This window comes from Loxodonta africana, chromosome 19 (genome assembly GCF_030014295.1).
Source record: "Loxodonta africana isolate mLoxAfr1 chromosome 19, mLoxAfr1.hap2, whole genome shotgun sequence".
NCBI lineage: Eukaryota > Metazoa > Chordata > Mammalia > Proboscidea > Elephantidae > Loxodonta > Loxodonta africana.
In genome coordinates this window covers 26,432,751-26,452,029 of record NC_087360.1, presented here as the reverse complement: position 1 = coordinate 26,452,029, position 19,279 = coordinate 26,432,751, and the positions used below count along the sequence as shown (strand labels likewise).

The window sequence follows — 19,279 nt, the reverse complement described above, 5'->3', positions numbered from 1 at the left end:
TCTTCTGTGGAGCAGCTGGTGGGTTCAAACCACAGACCTTTCTGTTAGCAGCTGAGCGCTTAACCACTGTGCCTCCCGGGCTCCTTGGTAGGCACAGATATTAGCTTTAATTCCCCAACGACTTGGCAGGAAAGGTCTAATTAGTATCGTATTACAGGTAAGGAAATCAAGACTCAAACAGATGAAGTTATCATTTGAGATCACATTAAGTGAACTCCTTCGGACCTTTTCAGCTTTAAAATTCTAGGATTCCTTAGAGAGAAAATCCACCCTTAAATGTACACAGCCTTTGGGGTTCCTATTCTCCTTTTAGAAATTTCATTGTTTGGAATCCAGTCATGGAATGCAAAATGTGGAAAGGACCTTAGAAATCATTGATGGTAGGTTTTTCATTTCTTAACGAAGGACGCTAAGGCCTAAAGAGCACACAGTTGTGATTTATTTTCTCTTTCAAGTTTGGCTTTAATGCTATAATTACAAAATGTGATTTCACCTGTGATTACAAAATGTGATTCCGTGTATGGGAAGGTGGACCAGGAAATGGAATTTAGTCAGGGCCCCAAAAGCCTCCTATAGATGACCTTAGTTGTATATGTAAATATTGTCTGTCCAAATAAGCAGAGTTTCCAAAAATTGAAGTTTAGTAAAGGACATTCCTTTTCCTTGGAAAGGTATAATATGAAAGTTGTGAAACTTTTCCACCTAGAGCCATTGAACCACTGAAAAGTGAAAGAGTCATACATAATTAAAAAAAAAGTTTAGTTCTTAGCATGTTCTTAAAATAAGGAACAAATGTAGACATTTGATTAAATTTTTAAAATTACTATAAACACTAAAAACAGGAAATAAAATTTTCTATAAATATAAACTTTCTACAAATGCAATAAGTAATCATTTATTATGGCTCTGTTGTTTTGAAGTTAAAATGTAGCCTTTAGCCATGAAAGTGCTCTCTTGGTGCCCCCCCCCATCTCCATTCATATTTGGAAGCCTGACCTAAGTCTTAGTTTTTCCTTGTGAATTTGGTTTGTCAAAAATAAACAACTCAGAACACCATTAACAGATTGCCGTGCAGGTTTAATAGACAGCTTTAAAGTTGGGCAGCATGTTATGATTGAATGAATTAGCACTCTGGTTAAGATTTTGAAAGTGCTATATATACAATTTTATCAGGAATTTGGAACAGAATATTTTTGATTGGTTGATGATTGTCAGAATACATAAATCTTATAAGAGACATGTGTGCTTAAACATTATCAAAGTAAAAATAGGAACCTTTACTAAGACAATCATAAGATCAGTGAGCCATGGTTGCAAGACTTCTGGAATTTCGGAAACAGGACGTGTTAATTACTTTTCGATTGTTTTTGAAAGAATAAATTTCAAGTGTTTCAGTGAGCCTGATCACCTAAAAAATTATATGAACCTAGACAATGTTAACTATAATAGTTCAAGGCATAGCTATATATTATTTATCATTATACGGCACATAGGTTTCTAACGTTTAATAAGATCACCTTTAGTGTCGTGGGTAAGAGAACTGTTTTCTTAAAGCAAAACTTATTTCATAGGTTCAATCTGATTAGTTTTTGTAGTTTAGATTCTTTTATTTTATAAATGGTCCAAGTTGGTGTGCCACTTTGCCCTTGTTTAAGCAGATGTGCCAGGTGACAGACAGTTGATCACATAAATTGTTATATGTAGGTCAGAGTAGCTTTCCATTCTTTCTGGCCCTCTCAGGGCTTCCATACCCTTCTTCCTAGTTATTATCTAATTATCTTCTGGAAAGGAACTTTGAGTATATTGTATTAGGTTTCCCCTCTAATGAAGCTGTACGGTGATATCCAATCTTATAGTGCTTAATATTCAAGTATGTTGATTTTTACTCTCTTTGGGGGTTTCTCTTACAATAGATCGAATCCTGTCCATAGTATAATATGTGATGGTAAAATTTTTACCTCTTATTTCAGGTAACTTTAGATGGTTTATTTTTTAGCCTTCCTCTTGGAGGTGGAATTGAAGGGTATCCGTAGTTAATCCCTCCTGCTCCCTACCCCATCCCCAATATACTGTTAAAGGGAAATAAAAGAAAGGCCACTGACTGTTTATTAGTATTTAATGTGTTTAACCATTCCTTGGAACTAGGCCTTTGACATAACCACGTTATATTCTACCTCTTCGAATGAGTAAATTTTCAATGTCACCCAAACAGTTCTTACTCTGAGGTGTGAATGACCTACTGGTGTCATGGGAAGGTTGCTTGCTCCAGAGAGCTCTTTTCAGTCTTACCTCTAAATGGCCTTTATCTGGCAAGTATTCATAGGAGACATGGGCAGGTTTTTTTTCCTCTGTGTTGATACACTTGTTTATAACCAAGCAAGCAGATGTTTGATTGTAGTTATTGGGAAGAAGAGTCCTTGCTGGCATTAAAACAAACCTGCCTGAATCTTTTTGTTGACTCTCCTTATTGTTTGGCTCATCCTTGGGATTTTATAGACACCTGTGGAAACTTTATACAAATACTTCTGTAGCATGGATGTCTCATATCTTTGAGAATAAAGTAAGTTATCAAGTAATTTCTAAAACATGCCAGATGATACTTATAGTAAATAATAATGATTTACTTGAGTTAAATCTCTCAACTAGTTATATTCTTACTATTACACTTGGCCTGCCTCTTGAATTTAATCCCATTTCCCCCCTAAATTACCTGCTGGACACACATCTACTTGGGAGGCCACCTTTAAAGCCAGTGTATATCATAGCTTGTATAACTTCTTAGAAGCTAAGCATCATTTCTTAAACATATCATCCTTCTTCCAGTCACAGAGGTTTTAAATGTTTGCAGTTATCTTTGACAAATTTGCTTTTCTTCCCCCAACCTGCTCTCATTGTCAATCAGTTACCAAGACCAGGCAAGTAATACTTCAACTTACTTCAGTCTTTTCATCTGCAGTTTCACTATCTTTGGGATATTGGGCCTTTAGGACTTCGTATCTGAACTACTACTCCAGTAACATCATAAGTGACTTTCTGCTCCAAACCATCTTATTGCTGCTGTATACTGTTTAGCACCACCACTTTTATGTTACTATTCTCCTGCTCGTATAACTTGGTTTTATGTCATTGAATGGAGTCTAGACTCCTTGGCCTAGCATTCAAGGCTCACAGTTGTGTCCTAACTGCCTTTCTTGCCTTCTCTTCCTAAACACTCTCTCGACCTTCTGACGATTCTATTTTTCTCCAAAAATGTACTTTCTTCCTCCTGTGGTATTATGTAATAGCCGTGCACTTTTGAACCACTCCCGTTCTCTTCCTTTTCTTTATTATAAACCCCACCTAGTCTGTAAGACCCGGCTTAAATTCTATCTCTCCTGTGAAGCTGCCTGTCCTCTGAGCTCTGAATACACATACATGCCTGTTACTAGTCATTGGACGTTAACCTGATAGTACTTTGACACTTCTTGAGTTACGATGAGCTTTATCTCATCACTTTTTTGCTATATAACACTTTTTAAGTGGAGTGTGTTTACATTTACTATTTTAGCCGGGTCTTCTTTTTACAGGTGAGGATAATAAGATCCAGTAACCGGTCTTTAAGAAATGTTTCCAATGGCTCCTTTACTATCCTCAAGGGAAATTCATAGATAATATAATGTACCTACAGACAGAATTTTAAAAAATTAATATAGTACTGTGACTGTAATATAAAGGAAATATTAAAGGAAAGTAATTTGCAGTATTATTATTTCAATATGCAAATACTCAGGCAAAATTATACTAGAAAGCAAGAAAAAGCCCTACAGATTTACAGACCTCCCAGCTTTCACTGCTGTTCTGTGCTGTACCTAGTTAAGCAATTTAAGAGCATGACAGATCTTGACACTTAATACAGTTAATATGTAAAGCAACAAATATGAGTAGCTTTTTATCTTTTCTGTGTAGTGTGTGGTTAATATGGCTTGAGTTACAAAATTTAAATTTAAAATTATTGGGAGACAAAAATACTACTTGTTAAATGATTGAAACACTTTTTTTTATTGCATGTCTAGCTTCACTTTTGGAATCCCTGGGTGGTGCACATGGTTAACGCTTTTGACTGCTAACTGAAAGGTTGGAGTACACCCAGAGGTGCCTTGGAAGAAAGCCCTGGTGACCTACTTTTGAAAAATCAGCCGTTGAAAACCCACACAGTCCTAGGGGTTAGGGTTTACAACATATGTTTTTGGGAATTCAATCTATAACATGTACCTTCATATTATTTAAACCACCAGTCCCAAAAGATGAGTTGTGTCTGCAAATATTGAGAGAAATCGTTACAGAGAATCAGGTTGATCAGGTTTTTTATCTCTATAAAGGTGAGACTGTTGGCTAGTTGTGACAAGAATTGTGTTTTGACTATAATCCCCCCGTTGTAAAAATATTTTTGATGAAAATATACGCAGCAGAACACATACCCATTTAGCAATTTCTGTATGCACAATTTACTGACATTGATTACATTCTTCACATTGTGTCACCTTTTTCACTATCTCTACTCATTATTTCACCATCAATCACTTAGACTCACTGCCTCCTAAATTTCTCATCTGTGCTTTAGAGTTACCGTTTTCAATTTAATCTCATATATATATATATATATAATTTTTTTTTTAAAGTGCAGTGCTCAAGGCAAACATTCTTTACTAATTCAGCTGAGCTGTTATTTAATTTTGGGGCCTAGTGGCACAGTGGTTGAGAGCTACGGCTGCTAACCAAGAAAGGTCAGCAGTTCGAATCTACCAGCTGCTCCTTGGAACCCTATGGAGAAGTTCTGCTCTGTCCTGTAGGGTCGCCATGAGTTGAAATTGACTCAGAGCAATGGTTTTGGTTTTTTGTTGTTGTCGTTTAGTTTAGAGATGACTTCAACAGATAGTTTTGGTTCAGGGTTCAAAGATTTTCTTAGGGCAACAGATTTGAGAGTTCTCCTTTAGTCTCAATGGGTCTGGATTCAAAAAAAAAAAAACCGAAATTCTGTTCTCCACCCCCTCCTCCCCAACATCAGTATTCATCTATTGAGTCCTCGACCAAAACATTCAGTAGTGGTAACTGGGCACCATCCAGTTCTTCTGGTCTCATGGCAAAAGAGGCAGTAGTTCGTGGTGGCAGCTAGACGTGCAGTCAGTTCCTTCTTCGATTCCTGGATCATCTTCCTCTGCTGCTCCAGGTGAATAAGGACCGTTGTATTTTGGATGGCCACTGGCAAGCTTTTAAGACCTCAGGCACTACTCACTTAACTAGGGGTTGGGGGTGGTGTTAAGGACAGATAGTTTAAAAACAGTGTTAAGCCACTTGACTGGACAGTCCCACAAAGCCACGACCCTAAATCTTTGAACCAACAGTACTAATCTCATGAGGTGCTTGGTTGCATCTAACCTCCTTTTTTTCTAAAACATAAAAAGATAAGATCCCTTTGTAGAACCCAGCTATGTATACAAAACACCTTAAAGTACAAAGGCCAGGCCTGGAGGGGCTGCGATCTTAGTTTTTTAAAGTACTTGTTCCTGTAATGGCAAAGATTTCCCTATGAAGCCATAAGACATGATGCTTGATTGATTGCAAAAAGCCCTTAAATAGGAGTATCTGTAGATTGCTGGAAAGCTTCATTCTGTACGGTTGTACAATTTCCGAAGGTATGCTGAGACCAAACTGGGACCGTTCAGCACAATTAAACATTCTGAAATTTATGGTTGACTAAGTAGTTACATTGTAATAATTTTAAAAATTTGATGTCTCATTCTTAAGAATTAATGACATTCTAACTTATAGAGAAGAGTCCTGTGGAGATAACTAAGTGGTTTAACTTGATTCTTAGGATATTTGTCATTGTAAAACTTCTGGTTTTTCTTTTGCAGATTGCCTTGAGAAACCTTCTAGTACAAAAAGTTTGTGGGACAAACTTCATTTGGTAAGTTTGCTTTTACTTTTCTACCACTCTCTCTGTGCTGTTTTGAGACAGGGAAAAACTAATTTATAGGTTGATTTCTGAGATGTTTGTTCGTTTTCATATTTATTTAGATGAGCTTTTTTAATATTCATTTCAGTATCTCTAAATACGGTGTATTTGAATTTTTCATTGGGTCTCAGGCTAGGTTACTTTTTTCCATATATAATTATGCTGTAATGTAATACACTATGCCTGAAAACTTGCGTTTAAATAGTTATTTTATGAGTTGCAGTCCTAATCTCTTATTTAAAATAAGCAATCCTCATCAACCTGGAGTTCTTCTAAATTTAAACTCTTTATTTTTATATTGAGTTTTCTTAAACTGGTATGTAGCTACATGAAAATTGAGACCTCTTACTACTAGAGGTAGTAGTATTAATATAAATTTTAACTAGAAAGCAAGCTCTGAAAAATTTATTAGACCTGGTGCCATTGTGGAAATTAATCCTTGTCCTGTCTTAGTATGTTTTCCAAGATCCATATATATCTCTTATCCATACCCATTGCTGTTGAGTTGATTCCAACTCATAGAGACCCTATAAGGACAGAGTAGAACTGCCCCATGGAGTTTCCAAGGAGTGCCTGGTGGATTTGAACTGCCGACCTTTTGGTTAGCAGCTGTAGCTCTTAACCAGTATGTTATCAGGGTTTCCGTATATCTCTTTCAACATACTATATCTTCACTACTGTCTCTTGTTTCTACCATCTGTTAATTTAGGGAGTTATAATCCACTTTTAGTGAAAAGGGAAGTCGTTGCTTTAGTCTTAAATTTCTAAATCCAGATGATTCCCTTGTTCAGGAACCTTTAGCTTGACATTGCCTCCAGAATAAGGATCAGGCTCCTTAGTGTGGCATTTAGAGCTCATTACAAGTGGGCTTTAAATTCATCTCCTGCAACTAGTCATTCATTTTCCCCAGGCACCTCATGCACCTCTTGTTCTAGCTACAGTCACCTACTTATTATTTCTCAAATACTTTCTTTTTTTTTTTCTGCACGTGCCATGCTTGTTCCCCATTGTCTCTGTAGCTCAAAATCTGTCTGGTCCAGCTATTCAAAGCATGAGTCTTCCACGAAGCCTTCATTGAGTTTCCAGATCAGAATCAGTTTCCTTTGTCTTTTACATTACTGTAGAATTAATACTTACACATCTCTTAACACACTCTCTTAGTTGTATTTGTTTGTCACCTCCATAGGATTGTGGACTCCTTGAAGGCAAGAATCATCCTCATATTTTAATTTCCAGTTCACACAAACACTCCTTGATTCTTGGGATACCAGTGTCATCTCACTATAAATCCATTTTGACTAGGCTTTTTTGTTTCGTTTTTTCTTTTTAAGAACAAGGGAGGAGAATAGATTCTTTGGGGTTCCAGGAGGGATTAGTTATCATAATGAAGTTGATCCATGGTACCTGTTTTTTTTTTTGTTGTTGTTGATTTTGTATTTGCTGAGTCTTTATGTTTTTTCATTTTGATGTGTACAATTGTTAGTTTCCCTTGTGGTTACCTTAATATTTACTCCTATTTTTCTAAGTTTAAACCAATCTTTTGTTTTTTTTATATCACCGTGACTTCCTCTCCGTATGAAAGATCTATGGTTACACTTTTTAGTCCCTCTTTTTTGTTTTAATGTCATCTTTTACATACTGACATCTCTGTTTCCCTCTTTTTGGCATTTTAGCTTTAATTTATTTTTGTGATTTCCCTATCTGGGTTTATATCTGGTTGCTCTGTCCCGTGATCTAGTGTTGGGTTGTTATTTGATGTTATTGATTTCCTAACCAGAGGACTCCCTTTAGCATTTCTTGTAATTTTGGTTTGGTTTTTGCAGATTCCCTAAACTTCTGTTTATCTGGAAGTGCCCTAATTTTGCCATCAAATTTGAGAGACAGTTTTGCTGGATATATAGTTCTCAGCTAGCAGTTTTTTTCCTTCAAGGCTTTATATATGTCATCCCATTGTCTTCTTGCCTGCATGGTTTCTTCTGAGTATTCAAGCTTAGTCTTGTTGACTCTCCTTTTTGTTTATTCCTAGCCACTTTTAAAAATTCTCTATCTTTTGTTTTGGCCAAGTTTGGTTATAATATGTCTTGGTGACTTTGTTTTGGGATCTACCTTGTGTGGGGTTCAATGAGCATCTTGGATAGATATCTTCTCATCTTTCATGATATCAGGGAAGTTTTCTGCTAACAAATCTTCAACAATTCTTTCTGTATTTTCTGTTATCCCCCTGCCCCGTTCTGGTACTCCAGTCACTTGTAGATTATTCTTCTTGATAGAGCCCCACATAATTCTTAGGGTTTCTTCATTTTTTAAAATTCTTTTATCTGATTTTTCCTCAAATAAGTTGGTATCAAGTGTTTTATCTTCAGCCTCACTAATTCTGACTTCCATTGCCTCAATTCTGCTCCCGTGACTTTCTGTTGAGTTGTCTAATTCTGAAATTTTACTGTTAATCTTCTGAATTTCTCTTTACTGTCTCTCTCTGGATTCTTGCAGCCTGTTAAATTTGTCACTGTGTTCTTCTTTAATCTTCTTAAATTCCTCTGTTGCTTTGTCTGTGTGTTCCACGTTTTGCCAGATCTCCTTCTTGATCTCTTGAGGAGTTCTGTATATTAATCTTTTGTATTCTGTCTCAGGTAATTCCAAGAAATTCTCTTCCTCCAGAAGATTTCTTGATTCTTTGTTTTGGGAGCTTGCTGAAGCCATCATGGCCTGCCTCTTTGTGTGATTTGATATTAACCGTTGTCTCTGAGCCATCAATAAGTTACTGTATTTATTTATTTTATCTTTGCTCACGGTCTCCTAGCTTCTTGTTTTGATATATGCCCAACTAGGCTGCTCATGTGGGCTGGTTTGATTATTGGCACCCTTGAAGCTGTAATGTCTTGTCATCAGTTGGTTAGATCTGTTACTAGGTGTGTGAGCTCAGGAGTCTGTTTAATTTCTTGCATGGTTTTAGCTCAGGTGTACAGGTTGTCATTCACCAAGTGTGTGGTGCAGGCTCTCACCTACAGTCCTAGACGGGCAGGGGTGATTGGAGTAGGTACAGGTACCTGGCTGCAGCAGGGGGTCACACGTTGAGCAAGGCAGGGGGCTGATGGCTGCCCCTGAGTGTCTGGGAGGAAAACGTGTCCCTGTTCCCTGGAGTGCATAGGTGGGTGGGTTTTGCATCTGGACTGTGGGCACCCAGTGCTGTTGGCTGTAAGGACTGGGTGGCACCACTTATTCTTGGACCCCTGTTGCAGGTGGCTAGGTGGTGGGAGTGGAGCCACCAATCCTCAGGCCCCTGATGTGGGTAGGTGAGGACCCTGCTTAATGGGCAGAACAGTGTCAGATGTCATGAACCTACCATTTTACCATATAGCTGATAGAGTGAAGTTAGGCTTCAGGTATATACCCTGTTGTACTGTGCTAATGAGGGCCTACACTGTTGAAATGGGCCCATGGGGGTCTGTGCAGGGGTGTAAGGCATTCACAGTCCATGGACCCCTCATGTCCGTGCCTAGGCAAAGGAACTGTGCCTGCCTTGGGTTCCCAGCTTAGGGGAGCTGGCAGATTATTTTTTCCTGTTTGTTAATTTGTTCCCTCTCCAAGGGCGCATTACAGGTCCTACTTCCGGCGGCAGCTGGCAGTTGCTGAAGCTGGCCTGGGATGCAGTGCAGAGTGGGGAGGGAGCAGGTAACTGGGAGATAGGTTCTTCCCAAATGGGGTGTTTTTTGATCCATGTAGGTTAGACACATATCTTTTTGTTTTGCTGATTGAGTGCTGGCTTTCACTGGTTCTGGGGGCTTGAGTAGCCTCTCTGCTGCTTGGTCTCTCCTGATGTGGAAAACGCGTCCTGAATACCACTGGTTGCCTCACCGCGCATGCTGGCCTATTCAGCCTGCAGGGTGCCAGTTCCCGCCAGGCCAGGTCTGGCAACTCCTTGCTGCTTCTGAAACGTCTCTCCCTTCCCCTGCCACTCAGTCCGATTCCTCAACTTTGCCTTTGATGTTTAGGGCTCCTAGATTTTGATGTATAATTGATTCACTTGTTTTTTCAGGTCTTCATTGTAAGAGGGACTGGCAGTGACTGAATACCCTTCCATCTTAGCCCCATCTACTTTTAAGAAAAATATATTGAAGGATTATATATATGTAATCTGTATTCTCTTAGTCTGAGTTGGTCAGTATGTCACTTGGTTAATTTATTCTTGTTTGCAAGTGTGGGTTTTAGTTTTTTAGTAAAGAATTGAGTACTTTCTCCTTAACGGATACCCAAAAAGTGAGATACTTGTTCAGTGTTACTGTTAATGGCTGTGGAGTCAGTTCTGACCAATGGCGACCCCATGCGTTACAGAGTGGAACTGCTCTATAGGGTTTTCTTCGCTATACTCTTAACAGAAACAGATTGCCAGGCCTTTATTCCACAGTAGAGTAAATGATGCTGTACCTTTGTAAAGATTTCTCACAAGTCACATCCATGGCGTGGTCCTAATGATGCAGCTTAGAGAAGTCTGTAGGTCCCAGCTGTCAAATCCTCAAGCATATATTAAAATAAGAGAAATCATTTGACATTGACGTTGGAATAGGAATCTCTTCCTTCAGTTTACCATTGCTGCTAAAAGCAACCCATTGCCACTGAGTTCATTCCGACTCGTATTTTTAACCCTCACAGTATGATTTCATCTTGATTATATCTGCAAAGACCTTGTTTCCAAATAAAAGTCAAATTCTAAGGTAACAGGGGTCAGGACTTGAATATATCTTTTTGAAGGACACTGTTTAACCCACTACACTATAACATTCATGCATTTAAAGTATGCAACTGAATGGCTTTTAGTCTTTACATAGAGTTGTGTAACCATCATCACTGTGGTGCAAATGGTTAGTGCACTTGGCTGCTAACTCAAAGTTTGGAGGTTTGAGTTTACTCAGAGGCGACTTGGAAGAAAGGCCTGCCCATTTACTTCCGAAAATACCTGTGTAGTACAGTTCTACTCTGATACACATGGAGTCGGCATCAGTTGAAATCGACTCTACAATAACTGGTACTATTCCACAGTTTGTTTAACCATCAGTTGACATTTGGGTTTTTTCCACCTTTTGGCTATTATGAATAATTCTGCTATAGACATTTGTGTACAAGTATTTTTATGGCCACATATTTTCATTTCTCTTCGGTATATCCCGACAAGTCCTGGTCAAGCGCTAGGCTGCTAACTGAAAGGTCGGTGGTTCGAATCCACCAGCTGCTCCATGGGAGAAAGATGTGGCAGTCTGCATCTGTGAGGATTATATTCTTGGAAACCCTATGGGGCAGTTCTGTTGTGTCCTACAGGGTCACTCTGAGTCAGAATCAAGTCTATGACTTGGTTTAGGTTTTTGGGGGTATATACCAGGGAGGACTAATCTTTCCCTTGTGTCTTTGGTCTTCTTCATTCTCCCCTGCTCCAGCCAGGATGGGGCCAGTAGATGTACCTTAGATGACCGCTTGCAGGCTTTTGAGGACCCGAGTCGCTACTCAACCACAGTCGAATGTAGAACATTCTCTTTGAAGACTATGTTATACCAGTTGAGCAAGATGTCCCCCGAGACCATGGTCCCCAGGCTTCAGCCCAGTAGCTCGGTCTGTCAGGGCGTTTGGATGTGTCTGTGAAACTTCTATGACTTTGCCCTGGTCAAGTTGTGCTGACTTGCCCAGTATTGTGTATTGTCTTACCCTTAACAAAAGTAACCACTTATCTACTATCTGGTTAATATTTTTCCATCCCTATCCATCCCCTCCCTCATAACCATCAAAGATTGTTTCTTTCCTTGTGGAAACATTTTCATGTGTTTTTATAATAGTGGTCTCATACAGTATTTGTTATTTCATTATTGACACTTCACTCAGCATAATGCCCTCCAGATTCATCCATGTTGTGAGATGTTTTGCATCATTGTTCTTTATCGTTGTGTAGTATTCCATTGTGTGTATGTATTGTAGTTTGTTTATCCATTCATCTGTTGATGGGCTCTTAGGTTGTTTCCATCATTTTGCTATTGTGAATACTGCTGCAGTGAACATGGGTGTGCATATGTCCGTTCATGTGACAGATCTTATCTCTCTAGGACATCTTAGGAGTGGGATTGCTGGATCATATGTTATTTCTATTCCTAGCTTTTTAAGGAAGTACCATATTGTTTTCCAAAGTGGTTGTACCATTTTACATTCCCGCCAACAGTGCATAAGAGTTCCAGTCTCCTTGGGGATTCTTCCCTTTTCATATTAAGTTTATGATTAGTTTTTCCACCTCGTTAAATAATGCTGTTGGTATTTAGGTCAGAATTACATTATAATTGTAAATTGCTTTGGGTAAAATTGACATTTTTACAATGTTGAGTCTGCCTATCCATGAGCATGAAATGTTTTCCATTTATGTAGGTCTCTTGGTTTCTTGCAGTAGTGTTTTGTAGTTTTGTTTGTATAGGTTTTTTACGTCCTGGTTATATTTATTTCAAAATATTTTATTTTTTTTTTAGGGGCTGTTATAAATGGTATTGGTTTCCTAGTTTCCTTTTCATAGTTCTCTTTATTGGTGTGTAGGAATCCAACTGATATTTATATGTTTGTCCTTTTTCTATTTATATTTTTTGTCCTGCTACTCTGCCAAATCTATTAGTCCCACTAGCTTTCTTGTAGAGTCTTTAGGGTTCTCTATGTCCAGTATTGTATCATCTGCATATAGGGATAGTTTTACTTGTTGGTGTTAGGTGCCGTCGAGTTGGTTCTGACTCATAGTGACTCTGTGTACCACAGAATGAAACACTGCCTGGTCTTGCACCACCCTTACAATCATTGCTATGCTTAAGCCCATTGTTGCAGCCACTGCATCAATCCATTTTGTTGAGGCTCTTCCTCTTTTTTGCTGTCGCTGTACTTTGCCATGCATGATGTCCTTCTCCAAGGACTGATCCCTCCTGACAACATGTCCAAAGTATGTAAGACGTGGTCTTGCCATCCTTGCTTCTAAGAAGCATTCTGGTTGTATTTCTTCGAAGACAGATTTGTTTGTTCTTTTGAAGTCCATGGTATATTCAATATTTTCTCCAACAGTACAATTCAAAGATGTCAGTTCTTCTTCGGCCTTTCTTATTCATTGTCCAGCTTTCACATGCATATAATGTGATTGAAAATACCATGGCTTGGGTCAGACATACCTTAGTATTCAAGGTGACACCTTTGCTTTTATTCCTTACCAATTGGATACCCTTTATTTCTTTTTCTTGCCATATTGCTGTGGGTAAGACTTCCAGCACAGTGTTAAATAGGAGTGGCATCCTTGTCATGGTTTGGTACTCGGGACATGTTTTCAGCCTGTCTCCATTAAGAATGATGCTGGCTGTTGGTTTTGTATAAATGCTCTTTATTATGTTGAGGAATTTCCCTTCTGTACCTATTTTATTGAGAGTTTTTACCAGGAATGGGCGTTGGTCTTTATCAAATGCCTTTTCTGCATCAATTGAAATGATCATTTGATTTTTATCTTTTTTTTATGTGGTGGATTACGTTGATTGATTTTCTAATGTTGAATTATCCTTGCATACCTGGTATGAATCCTATTTGGTCGTGGTGGTGTTTTTTTATTTTTTGATATGGTGCTGAATTCTGTTGGCAAGAATTTTTGCGTCTATATTCGTGAGAGATACTGGTTTGTAATTTTCTTTCTTTTTTTTTAATGGTGCCTTTGCGTGGTTTTGGTGTCATGGTTATGCTGGCTTCATAGAATGAATTTGGAGGCATCCGTTTTTTTGCTGTGTTCTGAAATAGTTTGAGTAGTATTGGTATGAGCTCATCTTACCTTTTCAATCTCTTTTCTTGTTATGGGTCTTTTCAGATTTTCCACCTCAGTTCTTGTTAGTTTAGGTAGGTAATGTGTTTCTGGAAATTTATCCACGTCCTCTAGGGTTTCAAATTTTTTGGAGAACAGTTTTTCACTGTACTCTGTTATGATCCCTTTTATTTCTGTTGAGTGAGTTGTAGTGGCCCCCATCTCATTTCCTATTTGGGTTATTTGCATTCTCTCCTGTTCTTTTGTCAGTTTGGCCAGTGGTTTGTCAATCCTTTCAAAGGACCAACTTTTGGTTTTGTTGATTCTTTCTCTTGTTTTCTCTATTTCACCTATTTCTGGTCTCATTTGTATTATTTCCTTTCTGGTGGATGTGGGATTCTTTTGCTGTTCTGTTTCTATTTGAGTTGTAAATCTATTGCTTTGACTTCATTCTTTCATAATATTTTATTTAAAATTACTGTTTAAATAGCTTATATGATTTTCTCCTAGAATCTCCCATTATACAGTTTAGCATATGACTGAAATGTCTTAACCATCAAGAAGGTAGATTGGCTGCAGTAAAACCATAAGTGAGTTGTCTTTGAAGCAGTATTTGGAGAAGGGCCTTTCTTTTTCTTACATTCATATTGTTTCAGTTAATAAATTCAATGGGTAGATAAGGTGACACATATCATTAAAAGGTACCTGTTGCTAATTACTGTCCAGTTTGTTCTGAGTTATGGTAACCCATGTGTCACAGAATGAAATATTGCCCAGACCTGTGCCATCCTCTGGATCACTTGTATGTTTGCGTCCATTGTTGTGGCCACTGTGTATTTTGAGCGCATTCTAACGTGGGGGGCACATCCTTCAGCACTATATAGGGCAATATTCTGCTAAAACCTGTGTGCCATGAGTGACCCTGCTGGTGTTTGAGATACTGGTGGTATAGCTTCCAGTATCATAGCAACACAGAAGCCACCATAGTAAGACAAACTGACAAAACAAGTTGGTGGAAAGGTACCTAACTTACCTTAAATATAAAGTTACTTTTAAAATTCACTGGCTCCTCAACATTTCATAATTTTTATATCATTCATGGATTTACCCATATTCTGATAGTGGGCTGGAACATTAATGTATCCTAATTTATTGATGTGTGTTCTCAGTGGACAACAGAACCTGTGATGTAGAGAAATGATTACACATAAAATCTTTTTAATTCTAGCAATGAGATATTTGCTAAGACTTTGAGAGAATTCAGGGTTAAAATCTTTGCAAGAATTTGAAATTTTCTTGGAGGGTAGTTTCTGGTTTTATTGATTCTATTGTTTTTCTAGTCTCTATTTCATTTATTTCTGGTCTGATCTTTATTATTTCCTTTCTGCTGGTGGCTGTGGGCTTCTTTTACTGTTTGTTTGAGTTGTATAGTTAATGTTTTGATTTTTTGTCCGTTTCTTGTTTTCTGATGTGTGTATCTGTTGCTATAAATTGACCTCTTAGCACTGCCTTTGCTGTGTCCCAAAGGTTTTGGTATGATGTGTTTTTATTCTCATTTGATTCTAGAAATTTTTCGATTTTATCTTTGATTTCTTCTTTTACCCAGTGGTTTCTCAGCGAGGTTTTAATTCAGTTTCCATGCATTGGTATTTTTCTATTGCGTTTTCTGTTACGAATTCCTACTTTTATGGCATTGTTATCAGAGAAGATGCTGTGTATTATCTCAGTGTTCTGGATTTTTTTAAGGGTTGCTTTGTAGCCTAAGATATGGTCTATTCTGAAGAACATTCCACGTGCGTTGGAAAAGAATGTGTACTTTGCTGCTGTTGAGCGGGGTGTTCTATATATGTCTATGAGGTTAAGTTAGTTGATTGTGGCCTTTAGATCTTGTGTATCTTTGTTGATTTTCTTTTTAGGTGTTTGGTCCTTTACTGAGAGCGGCATGGTGAAGTCTTCTGCTATTATTGTGGAGCTGTCGATCTCTCTTTTCTGTGCTGCTGGAGTTTGTTTTATGTATTTGGGAGGCCTGTCATTGGGTGCATAGATATTTATTATGGTTATGTCTTCATGGTGGGTTGTCCCTTTAATCATTATGTAATGTCCTTCTTTGTCTTTTCTCATGGATTTTGCTTTAAAGTCTCTTTTATCTGAGATTAATACTGCTACTCCTACTCTTTTTTTGGTTGCTGTTTGCCTGATACATTTTTTCCATCCTTTGATTTTTAATATATTTATGCCTTTGTGTCTTAAGGCTTGTGTGTTGTAGACAGCATATTGATGGGTCCTGTTTTTTATCCATTCTGTTGCTCTCTGTCTCTTTATGGGTATATAAGCTGTTTACATTCAGTGTGATTATCTACAGCTGTGAGTTTATTGCTGTCATTTTGTCGTTGGACATTTGGATTGTTTCCACTTTTTGGCTATCATGAATAATGCTGCTACAAACATTTTTGTACATGTTTTTGTGTGGACATTTGTATTTAATTCTCTTGGCTATATATTTAGGAGTGGAATTGATGGGTCATATGGTGACTCTTTTTTAAGTTTATTAGGGACTACCAGACTCCTTCCATAAAGGCTGTACCATTCCTAACAGCAATATATAAGGGTTCCAGGTTCTTCACATTCCACGTACATTTTTTTACATTAATGTCTTCTTCATTGGAATTGCATTTTTAGTTATCTGACAGCTTTTAACAGCTTTGCAAAACATACCAAAATTCACTCTATTTAAGTTGTTTAAGAGATAGTAGTTTTTGAATGTGTATGTAATGTTGTCATTAGAAATTTAAAATTGTAACACCATTTGTATCACATTAGGACAGCTCTTTTTTTTTTTTTTTTTTAATCTAGTAGGTGTTTCTTTAAAGTGATCTTTAAAAAGTATCTCTGCAACAACACCTAACTTTTTTAATAAGGTCATGCCCTCAGGAATAATCTTGTTTCTTTGCCCTCTCCTCTCTCTCCTCTCCTTTTTAATTAATTCCAACAGGTGGCCACTTTGCACACCCTTACCACATCATATTAAACAGCAGTTCTCTGTTATTCTCTATCTCTATACCCTGCTTTATTTTCATCATAACACTTAATCAGCTACCTGGTATTATATTGTATTATTTGTTTCTCGTTGGGGAAAGACAGTAAAATTGAGCTCCATGACTCTGTTCACAGCTGTCTTCCCAAAAACCTAGAATGGTGCCTGTAATATAAAACCTGTTGCCATCAAGTTGATTCTGACTCATAGCAACCCTATAGGACAGAGTAGAACTGCCCTGTAGGGTTTAGGGTTTCCAAGGAGCGGCTGGTAGATTCAAACTGCTGACCTTTTGATTATCAGCCAAGCTCTTAACCACTGCACCACCAGGCCTGTAATATAAACCAAACCCGCTGTTGTTGAGTCGATTCTGACTCATAGTGACCCTATAGGACAGAGCTGAACTGCCACATAGAGTTTCCAAGGAGTACCTGGTGGATTTGAACTGCCAACCTTTTGGTTAGCAGCCGTAGCTCTTAACCACGACGCCACCAGGGTTTCCCGGCCTGTAATGTAAAAAAAAAAAATGTAGTAGGTATTAAATAAATATTTATTGAAATGAGTGAATAAATAAGATCATTTTAGGCTAATTTGGGTTCTTGAGCTAGGCCTGATCTCAAAGGTCTGATTTGGGTTTGGAGAATGATGACTCTTACTTGGTTTATATCTGACCCATCTGGTTCTTCTTTATCTCTGTAGCCTCTAAACACTGGAGTGCTCCAACCCCCTGTCTTTGGTCTTAGCTTCTCAGTCTCTATTCTTGCTCCCTAGTTGTGGGTATGATGCTATCCATGCACTATCTTATACATTTATGTTAATATCTCTAGCATTGATCTCCAGGCTGCTTTAGTGTACTTTCTACTTGGCATGGTCAATTGGATATCTAATAGGCATCTTAAACATAACATGCCTTAAAATATGAATCCCTGTTCTCCCTCTCCTACCTCTGCAGGGGGTAGACAACTTATTTTTATCATGTACTTCTCTCATCAGTAAATGGAAAATCTATTCTTTCTGTTGCTCAGGCCAAAAAGCTTGACTTCTTGCTTTTTTCTTAGCACAAGCCCTGTGGGCTGTATCTTCAAAATATATCCAGAACCCAGCAACCTCTAACCATATCCATCATTACCACTTTGGGCTAAAACACTATGTTATCTCTTGTCTGGATTATTGCAGTAGCCTTCTAACTAATTTCCCCGCTTCCTCCTTCCCTCTTCACCTCTGACAGTCTATTCCCCCACTAAACAGTCAGAGTGACCCTTTAAAATGAATCATCTCATCCAACTCTTAGGCTCACAGCCCCCAAGGGCTCCCTGCTCAATTACAGAGGCCTTGAGGATGCCATCTCAGTTACAGAGGTCTTGAGGTTGGTGGTTTGAACCTGCCAGCTGCTCTGCAGGACAAAGATGTGGCAGCCTGCTTCCATAAAGATTTACAGCCCTGGAAACCCTGTGGGGCAGTTATGCTCTGTCCTGTAGGGTCACTATGAGTTGGAATGACTTGAGGGCAATGGGCTTGGTTTGGTTTTATAAAGATGTCACATGATCTGGGCCTTACTGCTACTTTGGTGTCCTTTCTTCCCTCACTTATACTGCTCTTAGTGTATTTTGAATATTGAAGCCCAGGCTTCCTAAAATAGTCCGTATTTATATAAGTTTAGAAAACCAAAAATGTTAGCTTTGCATGAGACTAGCCTAATCTATTTATAAAAAAATGAAAAACTTAACAAAGATAATAGTGTTATTAATACCCTCCGAGTTTCTAGTTAGGCGTTGTTCCGTACAACCTCTCCCTGATTTTTTCTTTCCCTCCTTTTTTTCCTTCCCTCTTTTCTTTTTTCTCTGCCCTCTCTTCGGCTTCTCTCCCACACCCTTCTTGGCCCCCTTGCCCACCCCATCCCTTGGGCTTCTCTCCCACACACCCCTTTCCAGTTCCTTCCCTCTCCCCCTTTCATCTCTCCTTTCTCCTTCCTCCCTTTCATCTTTTGTGAAAAAATGGCATGGAGGTGGTGTCTGATGCCTTCTAACTTCACAAGGGTAAAGGAGAATCAGTATCAACAGCTCAAGGCTGATTCCCATGAGGCGGAGGTCAGACATGCCTCCTCTCTCCACCATCTTTACCAGTTCTGACACCAGCTGGGCCTCCCAACAACTCTCTACTTCTCTGCCAGGTATAATAATTGCTTGCAACAGCCATACAGAACTCTCAGACCATACTCATGGGCTTTATTAGGGAAGTTGTTGTTGTTGTTAGGTGCCGTTGAGTTGGTTCCGACTAATAGTGACCCTATGCACAACAGAACGAAACACTGCTTGGTGGTGGTGGTGGTTGTTGTTAGGTGCCGTTGAGTTGGCTCTGACTCATAGTGACCCTGTGCACAGCAGAACGAAACACTGCGTGGTCCTGAGCCATCCTCAAAATCCTTGTTATGCTTGAGTTCGTTGTTGCAGCCACTGTGTCAGTC

General features: G+C 38.6%; 1 protein-coding gene across 7 annotated transcripts in view; it reads left to right on the top strand.

Annotated features, from left to right (window-relative positions):
* MTMR3 (myotubularin related protein 3) overlaps positions 1-19,279 on the top strand; it is a 202,795-nt gene that overhangs the window by 86,024 nt on the left and 97,492 nt on the right. For all 7 annotated transcript variants that reach the window (XM_064272488.1, XM_064272487.1, XM_064272486.1 and 4 more), the window contains exon 2: positions 5,895-5,947. The gene's annotated coding sequence lies outside the window, so the exon portion shown is untranslated. The remainder of the gene's footprint in view (positions 1-5,894; positions 5,948-19,279) is intronic.